Here is a 23378-nt window from a genome sequence, read left to right on the forward strand (position 1 = left end):
GTATCCACAGAGCAGTTTGCAATCATCTGTAACTCTAGTTCCAGGGTACTGATGCCCTCTTCTGGCCTAGGAGGCACCAGGCAAGGCATTCATGCACATACTCTAAAAACAAATAAATCAGCTGAAAAAAAAAAAAAACAATTATCACTTCATGTTGTTTCCATGCAGGCCACAACCTACAGTAAGGTACTTTATTTCGCAAACAGTTTTAGTCATAACATGAGGCTTGACAAAATAAGATCCCCAGCTTAGATAGTTTATAGCCAATGATGATAAAAAGCGAGCTTCTAAAACAGACCACTATTTCACAGAATTTAGACCTGGTTATGGAACACAGTGTGCTGGAACAAGAGATCACAGTCATATTAGCTATATCTTCTAATAAAACGTTCATTTTCTAAGATTTCCTACATAGGCAATCAGTAAAGGATAGAAAATCAAAAAAAATTAGATTGGTGCTATAATCATCGTCATCATCATCATCACATTTTTGCCAGAGGTCTGTAGTTTAGTTAATTTACATGTGCAAAACTTATTAAAACTATGGCCATATGTATAAGAGAAAATAATATGCAGCAAGGGTTAATGGTAATAAATATCCAAATCCCAAAGGGGATGGATATGTTGCCATGTCCTTCTGCAGTTCACAGACTAGAGAAAAGAGAACCTCTGCACATTTGCCAGATGCAGGAAGTGACATTGTGGCCGCTGGACACTCACAACACTGTCTGATACTGAAATACAAAACATATTATAACTCCCATATAAAACTGGGAGTTAATAATTTTGATGAACCCAGTGTTAAAAACAAGGTTGCGTAGGATTAACATTTAAATTTTTGACGTCAGTTTGAATGCTCCTGCCTTGGCAGCTGACATAAAACTCTGCCTCTGCTTACAACTGTGAAGGATGTTTTTAGAAAACATAAGCATTTGAATCCGTAGACCAAGGTTACCTCATCTATATGAGAAAATCATGCAGTGATTTGGGGTCTCGGTAACAGCAAGAAAATGCGGCAGCAATGTATTACTAAGGCAGTATTACTTGTTTTTCCTTCTTTACTTCTTGGTGCTCATGGGTCTGTACCTTTCTGACTTGACAGTCATTTTCTTTACCAGCCTGCTTGTTTCTATAGCCTGCAGGTGCCTGGGAGCTGTTCAGCAGCATGAAGGAGATTGGGCTACACATTGCTAGCCTGGGGGGAGGGGAATCTAAATTTGACCCCTTAAGTGCAGCTTCTTTTTTTGCCATTTCTTTTTTTAAATTGATTTTATTGAACGATACATTTCCATTTCTCTCTGTTCTTCTCTATGCTGTTTTCAGTATTGTAACTCTGTAGCAGAGTTTAAATTTAAAGATTATAATGCCTTCAGAAGTTCTTTTATTGTTTAGGATTATTTTGGCTAACCTGGGATATTTTTTTTCTTTTCTTTTCCATATGAAGTTGAATAACATTCTTTGGAGGTCTGTGAAGAATTTTGCTGTAATTTTGATTGAATCTCTAGATTGCTTTTGGTACAATTGTCATTTTTACTATAATAATTCTAGTTACCCAAAATCATGGGAGATCTTTCCACTTTCTGGTGTCTTGCACAGGAGCAGGAGCAGATCCAGACCAGGGACATTTACAAAAACAAGACTGAGACAGAAACCTAGGCTGGAGCAGACCTGAGACAGCAAGCTCCACGGGAGCAGGTACAGGGGAGCAACTGTTGATGGAGTGGGTTGGAACTAGAGACATCTGGGAGGTCTAGACGTGAGTCTGGGACCTCTGAGGGTGTAGGCAGTAACCAGAGACCTCTGTGGGTCCAGGTGTGAGTCTGGGACCTCCAAGGGAATAGACTTGAGTCAGTACCTGTGTAGGTCTGGGCGTGAGTCTGGGACCTCTGAGGGAGTAGGCTGGAGCCAGAACCTCTATAGGTCCAGTCATGAGTTCAAGAGAAACTTCTATCAACTCTGGATATCTTTAGCATCATTGTGAAGGTAAGACTCCTCAGTTGCTACATTTTGCAAAATGGGCGTAAGTGGATGGTTGTTACCCAGTTATATGACAAAGTAAAGAGATAGATGGTAAACAGACAGGAAAAATAAATAGATATGTAGACTACTATTTTTGTGTTTGACTACGGAATCTCTTTAGCACCTCCTTAGACTAAAAATCAAGGACATATCCTCATAATAGAAGTCACATTTCTTGTTCCATGAATAATATACTGTGTGTGTGTGTGTGTGCCTTTGTCTGTGTGTGTCTATATGTTTCTGTGTACTTGCATAACTTTAATTGACATTACAGCCTTCTCCAACATTCTAAGTAATACGGAATAGGATCAAGAAAGAGAACAGAAATCAATTCTTAAAATGAATAGGAAGATTAAGCTGTATGACTAAAGCACATGTTCCCACTGGGGCAGAAGTAATGGAACAATCAGAAAATCAACAGAAATAAAACAGGTAGAACACAGAGGATGTTTCTGGAATTAATATTTTAAAAAGATGATAAAATCCTCCTTAGCACAGAAACTGTCTTGAGGGACACACAACATACAATTACATCATCTGTGTAAACTCCATGAGTAGCTCAAGAAATATATGTGAAGCATAAAAATTAATGGTGCTAAGTCATTAAAAAAGAAATGAGATGATTCAATATGATTTCTAGAGTAGGACCTGAAATTAAGCAGCTCTAATCACAGGGAGGTTCTATTCCTAAGGCACCTGAAAAGAGCTGGACATATGGCTTGGAACAGTTTCCTTTACAATGTCTCTTCCCTTTATAAGATACTTGGCCTTTTGTGAGTGGAGCTACAGCTGTCTCTGAAAATGGCAACATCTGATCCTAAGGTCTGGAGTATAAAGCACTTGAAAATGTCACTCATTTAAGGTTACCCTCTGGTACTAAGAGCTTCAAAAAATGTTTAATAGTCAGATGTGCTAAAGGCATAAGAATAGCCAAACCACTCTATTTATGAATGCAGAGAAAAGAATGCATGCTGTATGCCCACAGTGTTTTTACTTGGAAGAATTCACATAGGTCTATCAAAGTGAAAATTTGAGACGAGGAACAATAGAAGTGATAAAACTGTTAATTTCTTTCTAAAAGATGTGGAACTGAATACTGTATGACAGGTGATTGATAGACATCTCTAATAAATGGTGGGGCCAGACTGATTGGCATTACAGGGATTTTATTAACCGAAGGTATAAATAAGATAATGTCAGTCTAAGTTCAAGTCACCTCCCCCCTCCTTGTTAGTCATATGATCTCATCCATTAAATGTAGACACAATAACGTCTACCTCCTAGAGTCATTTGGAGAGCTGATCATGGATGCAAGGTTTTCCCCACATCAAACACCCAACGGTAGCTAAGTTTAGTTTCACTTAGGCATCATCAGTGTAGCCAGGCTTCTACAGGAGTGCTTAGGTTGACTGGAGAGTGGTGGTGAGGTGTCTGGTTTGTGAATTAGCGTGATTACTTCTACATTAGTTAGAGCTTTTAAATTTATGGACAAGTTTTACTGCAAAACTTATCCCATGGATATTTATCTAGCGCTAAATGGAAAGAAGACACATAATAAGGCATATTCCAATTTTAAGTGCATTATTCTACCTGGAGTGTTACATAGGGAATGTGGTTCCCGGCCCGACAGAGATGCAGAAGTATGCTACGTTATACTAACGATTTTGAGACTCTGTCCTTAGGGTAGCACAGCTTCAGAGACATGGGGCATAATATAATGAAAGGAAAGAACTGGCTGAAGGTGTCCAGCAGCCTGTGATATGGCAAAAAGTCTAAAGAGCATTCTGCATTGAACACTGTACATGAGGATACCTGCTCCATGAGGAGATTTAAAAATGTCATCACTTTTGTGTGTTTGTCTTTGGAGAGGGTAAGTAATTGTTTCTAAGCTTGTCACACTGAAATTATTTTAGATGTGCAAAAATTGTATAGGAACCCCACAAAGAGTTTCTATAATCCATAGTCTACTTTCTCAAATGCTAATGTTTGCTTCATCTATAGACAAATTATGAAGAGTTTATTTATAAATATTATGTATCTATTATAAACCTCAATGAAACAAAGAACTTTTTCACAATTCAAATCACAAATGATTAAGTCAATGTCTCATGGTCTGAGAGGGAAAAAATAAATAATCAATAGGTAAAAAGGACATTGTGACAAGTTTCACCTCACTTCTCAATAGTGCACAGATGAGACATGTCTCTTTTATATAAGGATTTATTTACCTTTCCATAGTTACTTAAATGTTCTAACAGGCACTCTGCTAACTCCGCTAAAATGGAATGTTCTGATGGTATCGGTTTTTGTTCACTGTAGATGTACAACTCAGCTAGCGTATCTCACAGCTAGATCCTTTTCTATTTGCTAACTGCTATAGACACTTATCATGGGATTTAGATAATATATTATGCAACAAATTTCAATGTTTCTTGGAATCTATAAAACTACCAGACACTAGACTGTGTAGTAAGGAGCAGCGGGCTGCGTTCCCTCCGCCCGGCTCACGGCCGCCTGGCTAGCTTTAACCAAAATAATTACATGGAAACTGTATTCTTTTAAACACTGACTAGTCCATTACCTCCAGTCTCTTATTGGCTAACTCTCACATAATGACTCAACCCATTTCTAATAATCTGTATCTCACCATGAGGTCGTGGCTTACCGGGAAAGATTCAGCATGTCTGACCTGGCAGCTTCATGGCGGGCAGCTCTCTGACTCTGCTTCTTTCTCCCAGCATTCTGTTCTGTCTACTCCACCTATCTAAGCTACTATCCTATCAAAGGCCAAGGCAGTCCCTTTATTAATCAACGAAAGTAACACATAGACAGACCCACCAACATCAAGCCTGACTAGGAAGGAACAAGCATAAGGCCAAACTAGTCCCTCTAAATGTGGTTGACAGTTGCATGTCTGGGCCAGACTGAGGGGCCACTGGCTTTACCCAGTAGGACTTATCCCTAGTGCTTGTACTAGCTTTTTGAGAACCTATTCTCTTTGGAGGAATACCTTGCTCAGCCTAGATATCGTAGGAAGGGTGTTGAACCTTCCACAAAGCAATGTGTCTTACCCTCTCTGAAGAGTGGATTGGGGGTAGAGTGGGGAGATATGTGAAGGGAATGGGAGAAGAGGAGGTAGTGGTAACTTGATTTAATATGTATAATGAGAAAGATAGTTTGTTTTCTTTAAAAAAAGAAAAAAGAAGACGAAAACAGAGGGGCAGAGTTACTTTCAGAAGAGTAGTTGGAAATAATAATAATAATAACAATAATAATAATAATAATACTCACCTGTGCCATAAATGCTAATGACAAAACAGTGAGATTGTCTACAATACCTTTCAAAGCAATAATAATAATACCAGTATAGAAATTTCTGTGCACATATGAGCAACCTAGACCTCAGAAATAAAAATAAAACAAAACAAACAAACAAAAGGACCCCACAAGACAGAAATCACAGATCACAAGGGGAAAAACTGATATTTTAGTCAGGTTTACAGGTGTTGTATGATCTGTTTTTCGAATAGCTTCGCACATGGAAAAATTAGTACCAAAATTCTTAAGTGTATAACATCAAAACATATTAAAATGTTTATTAAACCAGGTGTCACAAGACAAGTGCAAAATGAAAAAGCAAAGGGAAACACAAGGAATGAGTGTGTTGAAATGGGAACTTGAAGAAGAAAAGGAAGGAATCAGAAGAGGAAAACACAGAAGGGAAGGGATTTGGTAGCCTGTTGTTTTCTGAAGTCGCACATAGTCTTGAGCCATGCGTAGCCTTACTGTGGAGTTTATTGAGTTTAACATCCCTGAACAAATGATGTACTCGTGTATGTGTGTGCGTACACGTGTGTGTGTGTGTGTGTGTGTGTGTGTGTGTGTGTGAAAGACAGGTGGAAGTGGAATTCTTTTGAATTCCTCCTCCTCTTCTTTTTCCTCATTATATACCTTCATTTTGCTGTTTTCTAAGAAGCAATTGTTCATGTAAGTTCACAAACTAGAGACTCTGAGACATGAGCTGATGTCAATTGTTTAATTCAGTTTGATTTCTAGGTCATAAACTGTAATGCAATTCTTAAAATAAATCGAACCCTGTGATTAAAGTTATAATACATCAAAATACGGGGGTGTCAAAGAACAGGTACATTTTCTTGATCCTCAGAATGACTCCCAAGAATAGTGTACATTGATTGATGTAACTCAGTTCCAAACTTGGATATGATTGAAAACCAAAAGAATATTTCACTTTATGTCTGTCCAGTGAAATATTTTCTAGAATGCCTTGACCTTTTGAAAAAATTCAGACATTGTGACATTTTAAAAATCAGCTTTCCACTTAGTACAACTGGTTATGTTGGTGGTTATGTAGTATTATTGAAGCTATGGGAAATATCCAAACTTATGTACGACACCATGCTCCTCCACTTGGCTAACACACACATCCTTTTCTGTTCTGTCCCAGGAGCCCTTTCTGCAACATGGGCACCTTGCTGTGGAGTCTTCTTCCCTGGCTCATAGAATTGTTTTCTTGAAAGTGCAAATCCCTAAGAGTTTTGAAATCTGAGCTTGATTTCTATTCTATCCCAGCCTGTGCTTAATAAATGGAATATTTGCATATTTGGAGCAATAGATATCCCCTTTCTAATCAACGTTTGAAATTTTTACCTTATTTCCTTGTAATGAAATCTCTTTTTCCTCCTGTTCACTCTATCATTCAGGTACTAACCATATACAGAAAAAAATTATTATTAATTTACAATAACCCTGAAATTTTCACTTGTTAAAAGGAACATCCATATAGCAGCCTTATTCTCTCCCTTTAAGACAGTTCATTACATAAATTTGAGGTTTGTAGTATGATGTTGATGGATGGATCAAGAGTGGAATGATTACTATCATGCTACATACTGATATATCACCTCATGTATCTTCTATGTGTGAAAACACAACTAAAATCTATTTACTTAACAATAATCTTCTACACATGACTTTGCGGACTATGGTTTCATACCGTACATTAGATTTCTAGACTATTACTCTTACTCATTCAATACTTTGTGCCCTCTGACCAACATCTTTTCATTTCTTCCCTGCCAGTCTCATCCTGGTTAAACACTGTTATATTCTATTCTCAATCTCTGTATTTTTTTTTCTTCCCTCTCCCTTTGGAGTATTTTTCAGCTCTACCGAGTATTACTAACAAATCCGAATATATAGATATAGATATTAATAAAGATGTAGGAGGTCAACTTGCTGACAATGTTTTGTGAGACACATACGTTGTCAAAAGATCACCTCAATAAGCTAACTAGCATATCTATATCCATCACCTTGCATATGAACAACTTTCTTTTCTGTTTGTCTTCTGCTATTTTCTCCTTTTTTTTCATACCCTTTTCTCTCCCTACTGCTTCCTTCCACCATCCCTGATCTCTTACCACATTTTTATTGTCTTTGTTCTTCCCTCTATTTACCCCCTCTATTATTTTTTTCTCCATATTTCCTCCATGTGCTTCCCTCAGCCCTTCCCTCCTTCCTTCTGTCTCTCTTGTCTTTCTACTTTCCCTTTCCTTCCTTCTTTCCTTCCTTCCTTCCTTCCTTCCCTTTTTCCTCTCTCTCTCTCTCTCTCTCTCTCTCTCTCTCTCTCTCTCTCTCCTTTTCTTTTTTCATTGATTTTTTTGGTAAAAATATCATTCTTCTCACTTTATTGCAAAATCATTTTGTTTTGTATATGCATTCTATAATATCCTATTTAAAATAGTACACATATATGATTTATTTATTTATTTCCATAAAAAATTTACACTTCCTCCCCTCCTCCCATTCCCCTCCAGCCCCCCCACTCACTCTCCTCTCTCCTCCTCCCTCCTTAAGAGAGGGCAGGGAACCCTGCTCTGTGGGAAGTCCAAGCTCCCTCCCCCCACATCCGGGCCTAGGAAGCTTTGCATCCAAATAGACTAGGGTCCTAAAAAGCCAGTACTTGCAGTAGAAACAAGTCCCAGTGCCTTTATCAATGGCTTCTCAGTCAGCCCTCATTTTTAGCCACATTCAGGGACTATAATATAATTTATATATATATATATATATATATATATATATATATATATTATATATATGTATATATAAAATGAACAACTCCCATATAGGCTTGCCTCTGAGCCAGTCACAGTTTAAGATATAAAAGCATTCCAACTTTAGTCCCCCTTTCTGTAGATTACTACTCAAGAACTCCTTCAATCTCTGAAACTTTGGACTGTTTTGAAAATTCAACTCTTGCTGTATATCCTTCTCTAGTGCCTGAAAATGACTAAGAAGCAGGATCAGATTTTCTAGGAATCTTAAGTTTCCATGTCATCTTTTATTCTGCCAAGCTTAATTGCATCCACAGAAGTATGAGTTAATAGCAAATACCTTTCTCTTGAGAACACAATGGTCTTTTGGCTTTGGAACCATCCCATTAGCTTCTGATACCTCGGAAAGAGTCCATAGTTTCAGTCTCCTAAGCATGCACTATGTTCGGAAATCTATACTTCAGAAGTCACTAAAAATTATTAGTGGATCTGACATATTGAGCAGTTTAGATAGAGTAGTTTGGTGAATAACTGATCTTTGTATTAGAATACAAATTTCTAATTTCAAATTTCTTTAAAAACACTTTTAGAACTACTACATTGGCACATTAGCTAAACTGACTTCTCCAGCATCTTTTGAGTAATCGTAAGAAGGGTTTCAGTATAATAGGGTCTCTGGCAATAAAAGATTCCTCCCATTCGTGACTGCACAGTTCATGCTCCTTTGCATTTATGAATATTCTAAGAGAAACAGGGCAGGAGTTGGACTTTTGAAAAGTTGATCTGTATTTACATTTGATTTGAATAAGCTCCTATTTAAACAGGAAAATAGGTTTCCAATTTTAAAATTTTAAAACACTAATGAATAAAAAAAATGAATATAATGTCATGTTTATTCTGCTTGGTATTTCTTTGTCATTTTAATCCCAGACTGCCTTTTTATTTATTTATTTTTGAGCAATCTTTGCCACCTGCATTCTGTTTGAGATATAATCATTCAATGTCTACGAACAAGTGATAACATTATTGTGTATTTTTGTCCCGTTTCATTCTTTACATGAGTGACAAATATCCCTTTTCTTAGATCCAATAACTCAGGCTGGGCCCCAGAGGAATCATTACCATTCCATTAATAAGCAGAGGCCTCTGGAGAGTCCGGCTTTTCAAGTTCTGTCTTTTATATCTCCCACTGGATGTCTTTGACAAAAGCCTGGCTCACTGGTATCTTTTTCATTTCTCCATTCCCCTTTCATAAAGAAACAATGGAAACAAAGTCCTGAGATTAGATTGGTGATACTAAAATAATACTGACAGCCGGTGACAACGCTGCCAACCTGAAATGGGGTCCTTACATTATTTATGAACATTAAATGTCACCGATTTCCCCTTCATCAGATAATTTCAGGAGACAGGATCATTTCTGTGGTGTGAGACGGAGCGTTTGTACAGAAGCAGACCCCTCCTGCTTCCATCCCTGTCCCAGTCTCGCTGTATTTCATATTGGCTCTGCGTCAAATTCTTCTCCCCGGAAGAAAACAGGTGCACATGAGCGTGTTTCAAGTTTAACTACAAGGCTCAGATCAGGTCGCTTGATAGGGATGTCAAGTGTGTTCCAAATCAAATGGGACCTTCTGCAACGTGAGATCATTAGGCAGTCAACTGATATTTTTAATTCCGTTTCCTGTGCTCCCTTTAGAAGTCAATTATCACGGGGAAATTAACAGGAGTTGAAAGAAAAAGATAATATCCCTCTGGCTCCCTGATCAATTTAGGACTTTGGTGGTTGGGAAGGAGAGGCTCAAATAATGAGGCAAAGGAACATCATCTATGTCACTGGGAGTGCTAATGTGAGAAAGAGATTAGTAGCAGCATTTCAAGTATATTTAAATAACATCTACCAGGGAGTGTGAATCTTTTTCAAGGTTCCAGTTGCTGAGTAGTGAGGCAAAAGTTCATTTTCTTCCAATCTCTTCTGTCCAAGAAGTGCAGTAACACATGTTTAGAAACAAAGCATCCCCTGGTGGGGAATCTTCTGGGGGATTTTTTTTTTTCTGTCTTGGTCACCATGTCATTGCTAGTACTTGGAAGAAATCTTAGGGTTCTTCACGTTTGACCTCTCAGTTAAATACTGGCCTTGAGAATCAAATACGTTTCCTAGAGAATAAAGTCTATATATTCCTAGAAAACAGCTAAGTGTCTATAAACAAAACTGCTCTATGCTTTCCATGCTTCCAGTTCAATTAGAACCATAGCAACACTTACTTCTCTGCCCCTTGAGTGAGAAAAGAACCATATTTTTAGCATTCTTAAGAACAGTACTCCTGCCTGAAATGTGTCTGTTAAAGAGTAGATGTCACAACACAGGGCATTTAGAAAAATATGTAGGTATTGTAAAGGAGATTCTGAGAGTAGATTGTTTTAATTGGAAAATGATGTGAATAGCAGTAAAACTAGATTCCTTGTAGATAACTTGTATTTTCTGCTACTTGTATAGTGTTTATTAATTTATGACAGGTTCATGGCTGATTACCTTATTCATTTTTGCTTACTATGATTTATATATTTATTGGTAGCTTCTAAGTTTTCTTTTTAAGTTTTTCCGTTTTGAGAATATATATATTATCTTTAATTTGTTTTTTTACCTTAGTTATAAGACTTGCTGTGTATGTTAATCCTAGATCCTTCAGGGTATGAGACAAATAACTATCTTAAGCCTTTCAGATACCATGAAGTAGGGATGACTAGTCACTCATCAACAGAAATTTGCTCTCATAAATTCACCTCTCATAAATAAATTAATTAATTAATTAATTAATTAATTAATTAATTAATTAATGTTTCCTGGGTGTTACTTGCGATAACCAAATTCTCTCTCTCTCTCTCTCTCTCTCTCTCTCTCTCTCTCTCTCTCTCTCTCTCTTTCATACACACACACATTTTTGCATTGTATTTCCTTTTTAAAAATTCATTTATTTATATGTGTAGGCGTTTTGTGTACCTGTATGCCTGTGCGCCGTGAAGACCAGTCAAAGGCATCAGATGCCCTGAAATGAGAACTATCCACAGTTGTGAGGTTCCATGTGGATGCTGAGGATCAAATTGGGGTCATCTGGAAGGGCAGACCGTGCTCTTAACTGCAGAGTCATCTTTCTGGCCCCTGATTTTCTTTTTAACCATTTGAAAGTTGCAGCCCTTTGCCTATCTTGCTAAAGGTAAGAAAAGGAAAGAGTGAGACGAGGGCAGGAGAAAAACGCATTCTGTTGATCTGAGCAGATGCTTCAGTCTATAGGATGGGAGCTGTGCAAGCATGAGACCCTGAATGCAACCATCAGAACGTTGGCTTTGGGGTGGACTGGGGGATGCTGGGGTGGGGGGAGAGGAGGAGTGGGGTGGAGAACTGTGGTTGGAATGTAAAATGAAATTAAAACAAAGAAACCGAAAATCTCCAGGTCAGGCCAGATAATATAGTCATGCAGTCTCAATCCTGGGGAGAATGATACGCATGCATTCCCAGAGCTCACTGGTCAGCCAGGCCAGAACAATGGGTGTGTTCTAGAGTGATTACAGTCCCTGTCCTTAAAAAGTGGATGTCACCCGAGGAACAACATCTCCACAAACAACATATCACACTTGTGTGCGCACACAGCAGAGAAAACATTAAGCTTCTTACAAATGGCTTGTTTTCATTGCTTTGTTTTCTTACTATCAATTACTTTCACTTTTTCTAAGCTCTCCCTTTACTCTCATTCCTTTCTCTTCTCTTTCATACCCCTAGACATTTACTGTTCCTGGGCTCAGAGCCAGCAAAAGTTTTATCCCAATGCATACATTTTGAACCCTTCGTATTTATTGGACATGTTCATGGCACAGGAAACACAGGTACAAAAGAACTCAGATTGTAGTAATAAGGAATGGCAGGCTGCTTCCCGCCGCCCGGCTAGCTTTACCCGAAATAATTACACGGAAACTGTATTCTTTTAATCACTGCATGACCCATTATATCTAGCCTCTTATTGGCTAACTCTTACATATTGATTCAACCCATTTTTAATAATCTGTATATCACCACGAGGTCGTGGCTTACCGGGAGAGATACAACATATCTGATCTGGCAGCTTCATGGCGGTAGCTCATTGCTTTCTTCCCAGCATTCTGTTCTCTCTACACTCCATCTACCTATGTTCTGACCTATCAGGCCAAGTAGTTTCTTTATTAATTAACCAATGAAAGCAACAAAAATACAGAAGACCCACCTACATCATCAGATGAAAGCTCTCCATTGTTGAATCTTCATTCCATGTGAAAACAAAAGAACTGTATATGCTAGTAATAAATATCATAGCAAGTTATGATTCAAACTTTGAGGAAAACCAAAGATGCACAATGGGTTTATTATGTATCGGGAAAGAGGGTACTACTGTGTTTGTGGGCTATGGTGGATATTTGAAATATATTATAATAAGTATTCAGAGAAGTATTTGTTATAAAATGTTTTCTACAGAGAGACATAAATCCAGAAAGTGGTGGTGCACATCTTTAATCTCAGTACTTGGGAGACAGAGGTAGGTGAATTTTTGAGTTCGAGTCTAGAATAGTCTACAGAGTAAGTTCCAGGACAGCCAGGACTACACAGAGAAACCCAGTCTTGAAAAACATAACAAAGGAGAGAGAGAGAGAGAGAGATCCCCTGTTAAATCAATCTACCTTCCTACAAATATTTAGGTTCTGCTTTGTAATGAACAGCACTAAAGAAAATTGAAAAAAATACTAAAACAAAACAAAATCAAATCAAATAATGAATGCCTCTCTCTTGCATGCTTATAAAGGAAAGGGGAATTCTAAATTGGAGGGTTGAACACATAGAACTATGAAGAATGCATTTCTAGAATGGATGCATAGGAACATTCTAAAATGGACATGTAGGAACATAAAGAATGCATTTCAGAATCTCTGGCAATAACAATGAGTGTAAATGTGGGAATTGTTTCCAGATACTTCTACTTTCTTAAATCTTCAGCTGATTGTGTGCATGTAACATCAGCTCTAATGAGAAAGTAGAAGCGTATCGTAGAAGTGAGTGGGCAAAGTCAAATCGGGAGCACGCAATGTGTCTGTCCTTGCATTATAAATGAAGACAAACTAAGCTTGCAAGCGTGGCATGGAGGTACAGGCATGGTGCCTTGAGCTTTTGCCAAATTTGATGAAAACTCAGACAAAAGCAATTAAAATGCATATAAGAAAGGGTAGGAATATTGAATCACAGAAGTCACAGCCAAATAAGTAGGTGGAAATGTAAAGAAGTTTTGGTGAAATCAGCAGTTGTTTATTATAGCCATTTCCGAGGGTAAATGGCTGATAGGCCATGACGGTGTCGAAGAAATTTAAGTCGACAGTGTTTTCCTCCATAGAAAAACTGATAAATACATGCAACAATGTGTATGTTAATGTGCGTTAGGCTATTTTCCCCATAGAAGGGCCTACCTCAAGCCTGCACCTGTGATCTTGTCAGTTCTCATAAGCTACACACAGAAAGGGCAGGTCAGGGCTTGTCAGAATTCAGCTGTGGGATGAAACAGGTGCAGGTCTGCCATCATCGGCTGTTTAGCAGGTAGAATTCTCCTCTCGGTGTTAGTTGGGAACACCAGATGGTCAGCAGTATGTCCTGCTGTATCAAAACTCTGATGGGAGAAACTTGGTTTCTTTGGTCCTTAATACCACCCTCCTTCCTCAGGTCTTAGCAGCGGAAAATGACAGGTGGCGTACCTGTATTGCGTTTGGAGCGACCCTACTCATTGGTGTCCCTTCACTTCCTTACACCTGGGCAGAAAGAGAAAATGATCACAGGCAGGCCTCACAGTTGACATAGCATAAGCCCCAGAACCAGACACTGGCAGCAGCCCTTCACCGTAGACCGTGGGCTGCTGAGGTTTCATTATGTGTTCTAAAACACTGGAAGACAAATGGCCAATTCAGCTCCTTTCCACTCATTAATCACAGGAGATGAATGGTGTCCGCTTCCTCAAAATTCACTTGCAGATGGTAATTATTTAGTCGATTATTCACTTAAAATGTTGTTAGAATATATTATAATATATCCTCTAACATAGAAAGAGTGCAATCTGTTTTATTTTCTACTAATGCCCAGGTACACCCAGATTAAGTCTTTGTGTTTTCTACCACCATCCATTCATTTCTCTCATTCTGGCACACACATTTACAATCCTATGCTCTCAAATCATCATCAGATTTATTGTATATGTTATTTAAGGATAATATAAAATTAAAATTCAAGCTTAATCAAATCTTGCCAGATTGCTAATGGTTAAATTTAGGGAGTTGTTGGGTTTTTTTGTTTTTTGTTTTTGTTTTTTTTGAAGCTGGGGATGAAGACCATCACTTCTTTTGCATTTGCTCTGATAACAATGCACACAAACACACACAAAATCAGTGACCATTTTACCATTGCTTTTAAGAGAAACTTTATTAGAGAGAAACTACAATATTGAAGTGTATCCCCATCAGAGAGGTGTCTGCATGATTCCATTTTCCGTTCTGTTTTTATAATTAAACAGTTAGATTTAAATAGTAATGGCAACCATCCGAAACCATGAAAAATAATTTTCCTCCCTTGAGTTAGTTTTTCTGTTCAGTAATTTGGCTACAGTGATTGGAAGCTAATACAATGTACAGTATACAAGACGAATGATAGCTGAGAGCTAGAAGGACTTCTAAAATCAAATCATCAAAGGAACATACTGACCCATCCTATTTTCAAAACCTGTGCTAGAATCTTCTTCACAATGGCTCAGGTAGGTAATGAAGATGATACGTTTTATTTCAGGCATTCAAGGAGCTTGATAGATTCTCATCACAGTTCTTCAAACTCCATCAGATCTACATATACCCTAATCTGCCAAATGTCAGAATTATAAGATCTTCATGAAGTTTGATGCACCAATTCTTATTTCTAGAACTGGATCCCAATATACACATAGAAATTAAAAGCTCATGACAATAGAAATAATACATCATGATTATATACATGATAGTAAACGAAAATAAATGATGAGTACCCAAGCAAAATGTTAATTATATCACATCCCTTTAATATGTTAGAAACTCTACATCCCTATTATAAGCCAGATATTGTGTTGCACTTGGCTCTGCTGACATAAACAAAAGCAGGGGTAAAGTCTGTAGTATAAAAGTAAGTGACAAGTGGGACTGGAGAGATGGCTCCATGTTACGGGGATCAAAGAGCGTTTGCTGCTCTTGCATAAGGCCCAGATCTGCTTAGTCACCAAATAACCAACATGGATGCTCAGAACCACCTGTACTTTCATTTTAAGGAGATCCAACGCCTTACTCTGTCCTCTGCTGGCCCCAGGCATACACTTGGTGCACATACATACAGGCAGGAGGAACACTTACACATACAAAGTTAAAATAAACTTAAACACATGTAATCATCATAAAAATATAATGAACATGGTCAGAAATTTAAAAAGGAATATGTCAATAATTTATCAAAATTAAAGTTTCTTTACCTTTCAAACTCTGTTCGATTTAAAATTTCTGTTCTAGTTTATATAGCTTCTATTTGTCTTACATCAATATGCTAGCTAACTTTATAATGAAAAATAAAATTAATCTGGAGAAATACTCTTTTTTGAGATGAAGATACCAAAGGCTAAAATTGGTATTCTTTTTGCTGAATATGAATAAACATAGATACAATAAAATAGGGCAAGGGAAAGAATTCTATCTTGTCCTAAATTCCTTCTCATACTGAAAATAGGACAAGGAAACAAGAATTCTGACTTGTCCTAAATTTTATCTGGTTCTGCCAAGTCAGCATTAATAAGATAAAGATGGCATTTTTGACATATATTCCTGATTGGCATGCAGGAGATGGACACTATTCAACAATGGGTAATTGAAATTAGCTTCTTGGGGGTAACTTCTTTCTCTTCTACCATAAACATAGAGTGATATCTGTGAGCATAGAAGGAAAAGCATGTGGAGGAAGGGGAATCACATAGCCATCCCATAAAGCCCATAGGAATTTGTGCCTCTGCTTTATTGTGGGTAACAGGACGAAACCAAGGAACAGCTCCATGCCCTACTTTTCTTATGAAAGCATTTGCTTCTAACTTTTCCCAAAGAAAATCAACTTAAGCCATCCATTTGCATTTGTGTTAACAGGTCTAATTGCAATTAAAATAAAAATACATGTACATGCCACTTTTAGCTCAGTTTCTGTGCCACATTCATTGATGAAAATAATTGATGGCAGGTAGTGTGAATGGAGAGACTAATGATAAATTCATTTTTAGCTTGAATGCTATCTAATTCTGCATAAATTGGGGTGAATATCCACATGTGGTCTCTTTAACTTGATGAACTTTGACAGAAAATTTCAGAACACTAAACTACAGTCCTCTGAGTCTTTCATTATTACAAAGATGTCTATCGTTCCTCTGACTTTCTTCCATAAGCTAAAACTTACTTAATTTAGAAAAATAAATGGTGAGAACACTGTAAAATTTTATATCAGCCCTATTCTGCCCAGATTCTGTTCTGGGTGTGCTATGGATAAAGAGCCCAAAAGAATGGTGTAGATACCACATTAAATCCTCACTTACACTCTTATTATCATCCTTTGAACTGGCGTGTCTTCATTCTGGAAGGCCACTGAGACTGACTTTATAGCCAACCTAATAAAAATCTCTTAAAGTACCTTAACAGAATCTTCCATGCTTCCATCTTGACTTGAACCAATTAAGTTTTTTTTTTTTTTATTAAATATCAGGCAAATAGGGTACATAAAAGCAGGAGAAATAGTCTTCCTTAGGGAAGAGCACACCAATTGAGTATTTTAAACCAAGCAGCCAATTCTGAAAATATACTTGCAAATAACAGTATACAGACTGAGCAGGTTATACTTATGTCTTTAGGAATGTTCATATGTACACCTATATATTCATTATAGTAACAATCCATGAAAACTGAGGTCATGTATTTGGAAAAGAACAAGGAAGCTTATATGTTGGGAAGAAGAAACGGGGAAAGTGATGAAATTATTTTGTATTCTCAATTGTTAAAGAAATAACAAATTATCAGGTGCAATCTCTTATTCATTCAGCTGTTTATTAGAGAAAATTTTTATATTGGTATAGCTAAAATAATACAACCTAAAGTAGTATCAGCATGTTTAATAAATAATACACATACCTTGATTTATAGACTTAGAAAGAGTAGTATTTTAAATTATTTCTCAGTAATGTTTCCTTATTATACTAAAGAAAGAATTATTAATTCCTCTAAGCATAGCTGAAATATGATCTGTCACTCCATCTTATCTGAATGAAACTAATTAACTGGTATTCCTTATTAGACTATACAATCTGAAATCATTGAAGTTATACATGGCATAACAAAGTTATTCATTTCCTTATAAAGCGCCTCTCTCTCTGAATCATGTTTTAATCCCAGTTATAGACAAAGTGCACAAAAGTTCAGAAAATGATGTTACTGATTTTATGTTCTGTGAGATATACAAATTTAGTCTAAGATGCTTAACTTACTTGACGGTAACCACATATAACTTCGGATATTCTCTGGTCTCCTATAAGATATAGCAACTCAAAGGTATTGGGATCATTCTCTACTTTTCAAAAGATTATTACAAATGAAAAGATTTAGCCCCCCCCTCCCGCCCCCAGACCCCAGCCACCACAGAAGACCTGCATCAGGTTTGATTTGATTTGATTTGAAGGGCTCTTTAAAGGGTTTGGTCAAACTCTTTTCATCAGAGAGCTGTGGGGCTTTGCCCTGATCAGCATAGTTACTTGCCCATCTCCCCTTAATGGCTCTCATAAAAACCTCTGAATCAAAGCAAATGGTCTCCATTCCTCCCACTGTCCCAGCCCTTACAGCAGTTGGTAGGGGCTCATTGATTACTGTGGGAACATTTGATAAGGTCTGTGACTTGGGTTTGAGCAAAACCTTCTCCAAGGAGTTTTATTTCTCTTTGTTTTCTCATTTCAAATGGGGTTGAAAATGCTTCAGACACCAGCTCCCCTTTGAAATAGAATTTTCTCAGGTTGTGTTGAATATCTCCCCATGTGGCATTCAGAAACTTGCTAATTCCTATCTTAAAAGGCCCATTGTTCAACTTTGCAGTTATTGTCCTTGTGATGTTGATAACGAGGCAAGTCTGCTACTTTTGTAATGGAAATTCACATACAGACTGGCATTAAAGACAAAAGAAGAAGTCCACACAAGCTGTTACTGCCACTTACTGAGCTTTTGCTCAGAAGTCAGCTAGGATCTTGGTACTTAGTTAGCTTGTGATGTATTGGTCATAGGAGTTCGACCCTTGCAGAGATCATAGACTATGAGGCTGAGAAGCAACAGCAGAGGGGTAAGAATCTGCACATTATCGAAGGCAGCTTTAGCTTTAGTTTTTTATGCACTGGCCTATTGTTTCATTCATCGAATCCCTACCTTGTTGGGGTCTGGATTTTTAACTTACTAATTGGAATATTCTATTTCCCTGTGATGTTGAAAATATATTCTTTGTGTTGCTCACCTTAGGGGAAATAGTTAAAATTTTAGTTTTCTTTTCCTCTCTTGGAGTCATTCTGAAGATTAAGTCTGGGTGTAAAAGGGCTGGTTTAAGGGGTATTTAGAAGGGGAGACAGAAATTCACCTGGGATACCAGTAGGCATAAGCCAATTCTTTGGTAAAGTTGAACATTTCCCTCTCCCAGTTATTGGCGGTCAGAGGACAATTTGAAGGAATCAGTTCTCTTGTTCCACCATGTGAGATCTGGGAGTTGAAATCAGCTCATCAGACTTGACAACAAGCACCCTTACACACTGAGTCAATTTTAAAACCCTGACTGTCCTACTATAACATCAGGTAACCTTGTATGCACAGTGAGACCACTGTAACTTTGGACACATAGAAGTTGTCTGAGATCGGAGCCCAGCAGCCTCAGAAAGCATCCCTTGACACTGAGCGGTGTCATAGGTAGGCAGTACATATCGACCTTTCCGAACCAACTTAACACTATACAACACAGGTAAGCACGGCCAGAAAGACATCAGATTCCTTCAACAGTTGATTTCTGAATTGCATTTCCATAGTCGCATATTAATAAAGCCAAATTCTTCATGACCTATTCAGGCATGTAACCCCTATTGATTGGCAAGCCACAGTAAGCATCTGCGGTATGGTGAAGCCCATGAAAGAGCAATGCCACCGTGTTCACCCGCAGTCTGAAATAGAGCAAACGCATTGCTGCATTGTGTTTATTCATGAATTCTGCTCATCTCTGAGTCTACTTAATGGGTCTGACACATTCCTAAGTCCTATCTCGCTTAAACCTTTGCTGCTGGGATTGGAATTCAGGGATTTCATGAAGTAGGAAAGTACTTACAACTTGCTACATTAAGTCACCTGTTTGTGTTCTGGAAGATTTTTCCCTTAATAAAATGGATAAAGGCTTGCTGTCATAAACTATCATGATAGCGTGATAGGCTTACGGACCATACTTGGAGAATCATAAGACAACTTATTTATTCACACTTATTTATTTTCCTAATTTATTTTTAGTTAATTTTTGGAGACAGGATCTTGCTTTGTAGCCTGGGAAAGCATCAAAATCAATGAACTTTCTGTCTCGGCCTCCTAAGCAATAGTGTTACAGGCATGTAACAGCATGTGAGCTATAGACACTGATTTTTATAAATGTTAATAAAATATTTTCAGGAATTGTTGTAAAGTTGTATAATAAGATAGTAGCATACCTACAGTCAGTTTCCTAGTGAATAGTGGGGGTCATAAGATACTATGCCGGGGGTCAATATTGTTGACTTGATGGTTTTTAATAGGTTTTGTTCCAAAGTCATTGAATAATTTTTTCTTGAATTATCAACAGCTGCTCTCATCCTACAGTGGCTGAGTAAAGCAGTTGAGAAAACTACCATATTTCTGCAAAGCCTAAACTATGTGCCGTATTGTCTATTACAGAGGGTGTGCCAGGCCCCGCTTTCTAAAGCAGGCAGCAGTGTCCAGGCAGTCTTTCTAGGAGTGTAAAATCTGACATTGGAGGCTGTTGGACACACCTGTGTTTCCTTGAGTAAGTCAATAAACCTCTCTGAAATTCAATTTTTTCTTTTGTAAAATGGAGGTAAAAATTAAAGCATGGTTAATCGTGAGGACCAGCGCTGGTGAATAGAGAGGGTCGTTACTGACATATCTGTGTAGACAGCTCACCTTTAAGTTTTCTAGTTCTGTGAAGGATGAGGGTATTGGAAGACACATATTTGTTCCTAGTGTTTTGGAACCATAGCTTTTTGGAAGTTTTTGTTGTTTGTTTATTTGTTGCTTTCGTTTGTTTTTTCCATAAGCAGATGCACAGTTCTGCTGGTATGAGCAATGAGCTGTGTGTTAGTGACCTCTCAGCTCAGCAGGATCAAATATTCATCAGAAGTTTGTGGATCACTACTATGAGGGTGACTGCTGTGGTACTGAATTGAGAACAAAGCAATGGGGATGGACAGCCATGCTTCCATTAAGTGGGCAAGAGTGTTATTGATAAGGTTGCTTCAGCCAAGACATGAGGGGTACTCTTAGAAATGTAGTCCTGACTCTGTTATTAAATATGAATTTGTGTCTGCCTTCTCACGTCAGTTGTCTCTCAAGATTATTCTAGGGTCTCAGGGACAAAATTCCAATTGATAGTCAAACAAAAGTGAAAGCTACTGAAGGAGGCTGAAACCTAGCACCCTGAAAACAGGAGCAGACCCTGAAGACTTTGAAAAGTCTGAGAGGAGTCCAGAGCCCTTTGTGATGAAGTTACTCAGAACACAATGGCCATTGAGAATTCTACAATTCCACTGTAGGCATTATAATCAAATTAGATAATACATGCCCAATATTTTATAATGGCTGTATTAAGTGGGCTTTGAAACTATTTTAATTAGCATTCAGAGCTATATAAAAATGTGGACATTATCCTATTTTTGTTTTGTAGATCATCATTTTCCCCCACAAATGTTGGCTGTTTTGTGATGCACTTACCTATATGGAGGGAATTGAGGCACACATCCTTTATCAGAATATGGAAAATGTTCTGTCAGTACTTGTATTACTCAGGAAGTGGGGTAGGAAGTCTTAGTGGCAAACTCCCATGGTAAAGTAGCTTCAACTCTTTTCTTTTGTCATCTAAAACTACTTAGAAAAAGCTTGATATGTCCAGAGGCATCCTGTGTTCCATTTTAACTCTTTTAACTGGGGCTCTTTGACGTTGAGCATGCCCCCAAAGATTGCCTCCCCTGAACGATGATTCTGAAAATGCTCAGAAATGCACTCCTCTCCTGATCTCACTCAGGAGTGTATCTGGTTGTAATATGCTTTAACCCCGTGTGTTAAGAATGAATCGCACACAGAATCCTGGAGCAGGAAGTCCATGTTCCTTTTTTTCCAGGTGACCTTGCTTCGGAAATAACTCCTGTGCTTCCCTTGCCTGCTGAAGGTAATAAATCTTTCTCTATTCTTATTTGTCTTCTTACAGTTTTGGTCTTATATTTACCAAAAGGCAAACCCATTGCGTTTAGTCATTTTCCCACCTTTCTCTCCCTATTAAGGTGTGCCTGCTCTGTGAAGCTCTAAAACATCTGCTGTCTTTTCCTTTTTCTTTTTTTCTTTGTTACAGGGTTAGGGTGCCCTCTCTGGAGCTCCCTCTAACATGCTCTGTTAACCACCCATTTGTAAGGGAGTCTTTCATCTCACCTCTGTGGCCATGTAAGTTTCAGTCTGATAGCTAGTTGTCTTCTCTGCTAATTCTCTTTTACCCCTTCTTGTTCATCCCTCTGTATAGATATGGTGACCTAGATGGCATTTATTCAACTCACTTTAACAAATAAATTCCTCCGTGCTTCTATATTTAAAAAGCTGCATCCATTAGACTTAAGTTAATATTTCTTATAAAACACTGCATGCACACAGTTCATTCTGGCTGCTATTATGGGAGAATTTTACATTTTAATTTTTCTGTGTTGAATGATTAGCTCATCATTTAAATACATTCTTGCCAGATACAGAAACATCGAGAGGCACTAATGCAGTTGTGCATGCTGGCTTTTTCTTTAAACGAAAAAAAAAATGAGGAACAAAAGAAATATGGGCATAGAAAGCTGCAGCGCTACCCTTCTTAAAGATGCAGGAATCAGAAGCAACGGAGAAAGGGTTAGCTTCAAACTCCATAGTTGGAACCATGTGGTTTAGGAGTAATACTTTAGATCACTGAATCCTGCGTCTTCTGAGGGGAGACTGTCGGCACAATTCAGGGTTTGTTCAATCTGTACATATCTTTCAAGATTCTCAGGAAGATGGAATGGGACAGTGGGTTAAGGCATTCTATTGGGTTTTAACATAGAAATCATTTAAGGCTGAGCTAAATTCATGGGCTAAATGCCAGCAACTATTTCTTCAGGGATGGGAGGGTCCCTCTGGTTTCTCAGATCCGATGGGTTTAGAGGCATGCCGCTGAGTATGAATGTTCCTTTACTCAGGCTGGGGAAAGGAAGTTACTGCTGCTCACAGTAGTGCTCATCTGCAATTGCAGGGCTCCAAATGGGCAATGTGAAGCAGAGACAGGAGAATCCAGGAAAGTCTGGGTGCTATCTGCCGTGGTGGTACACTAGTGAACAAAAGGAGTCTCAAACACGGTGGAAAACAGGTGGGAACTGACGTAGTAGGATGTCTTTGACCTTCACGCCAAGCGTGCTTGGTGGCACATGTACATTCTCACTCTTAAACAAACACAGACATTATACACACACATATACGCCTATCCCCAAAATAATAAATGTAAAATAAACAAATTTTTTAGAAAAGAAAAATGTCATCCACTAACTTTATTAAAGACAAAATAAATGAGACACATAGAAATGTGTTCACAGTATATAATAACAGTACCTGGTTTCAACTTTGGTTTCTTTTCTATGATAAAACACTGACCAAACCATCTTTGGGGAAGCAAAGGATATAATTTTGCCTGTAGGTTCCAGTCTTTCCTTAAAGAAAGTCAAGGAATAAACTCAAGACAGGAACCTAGAGGCAAGAACTGGAGCAGGGGTCAAGGAGAAAGGATGCTTGCCGACTTGCACCCAGGTTTTGTGTATAACTCTATTCTCAGGAGTGGTACTGACCACAGTGAGCTAGACCCTCTCCCAACAATTAGTAAGAAAAAAATAGACCCCCCCCAAATAC

This window comes from Myodes glareolus, chromosome 22 (genome assembly GCF_982192425.1).
Source record: "Myodes glareolus chromosome 22, mMyoGla1.1, whole genome shotgun sequence".
Classification (NCBI taxonomy): domain Eukaryota; kingdom Metazoa; phylum Chordata; class Mammalia; order Rodentia; family Cricetidae; genus Myodes; species Myodes glareolus.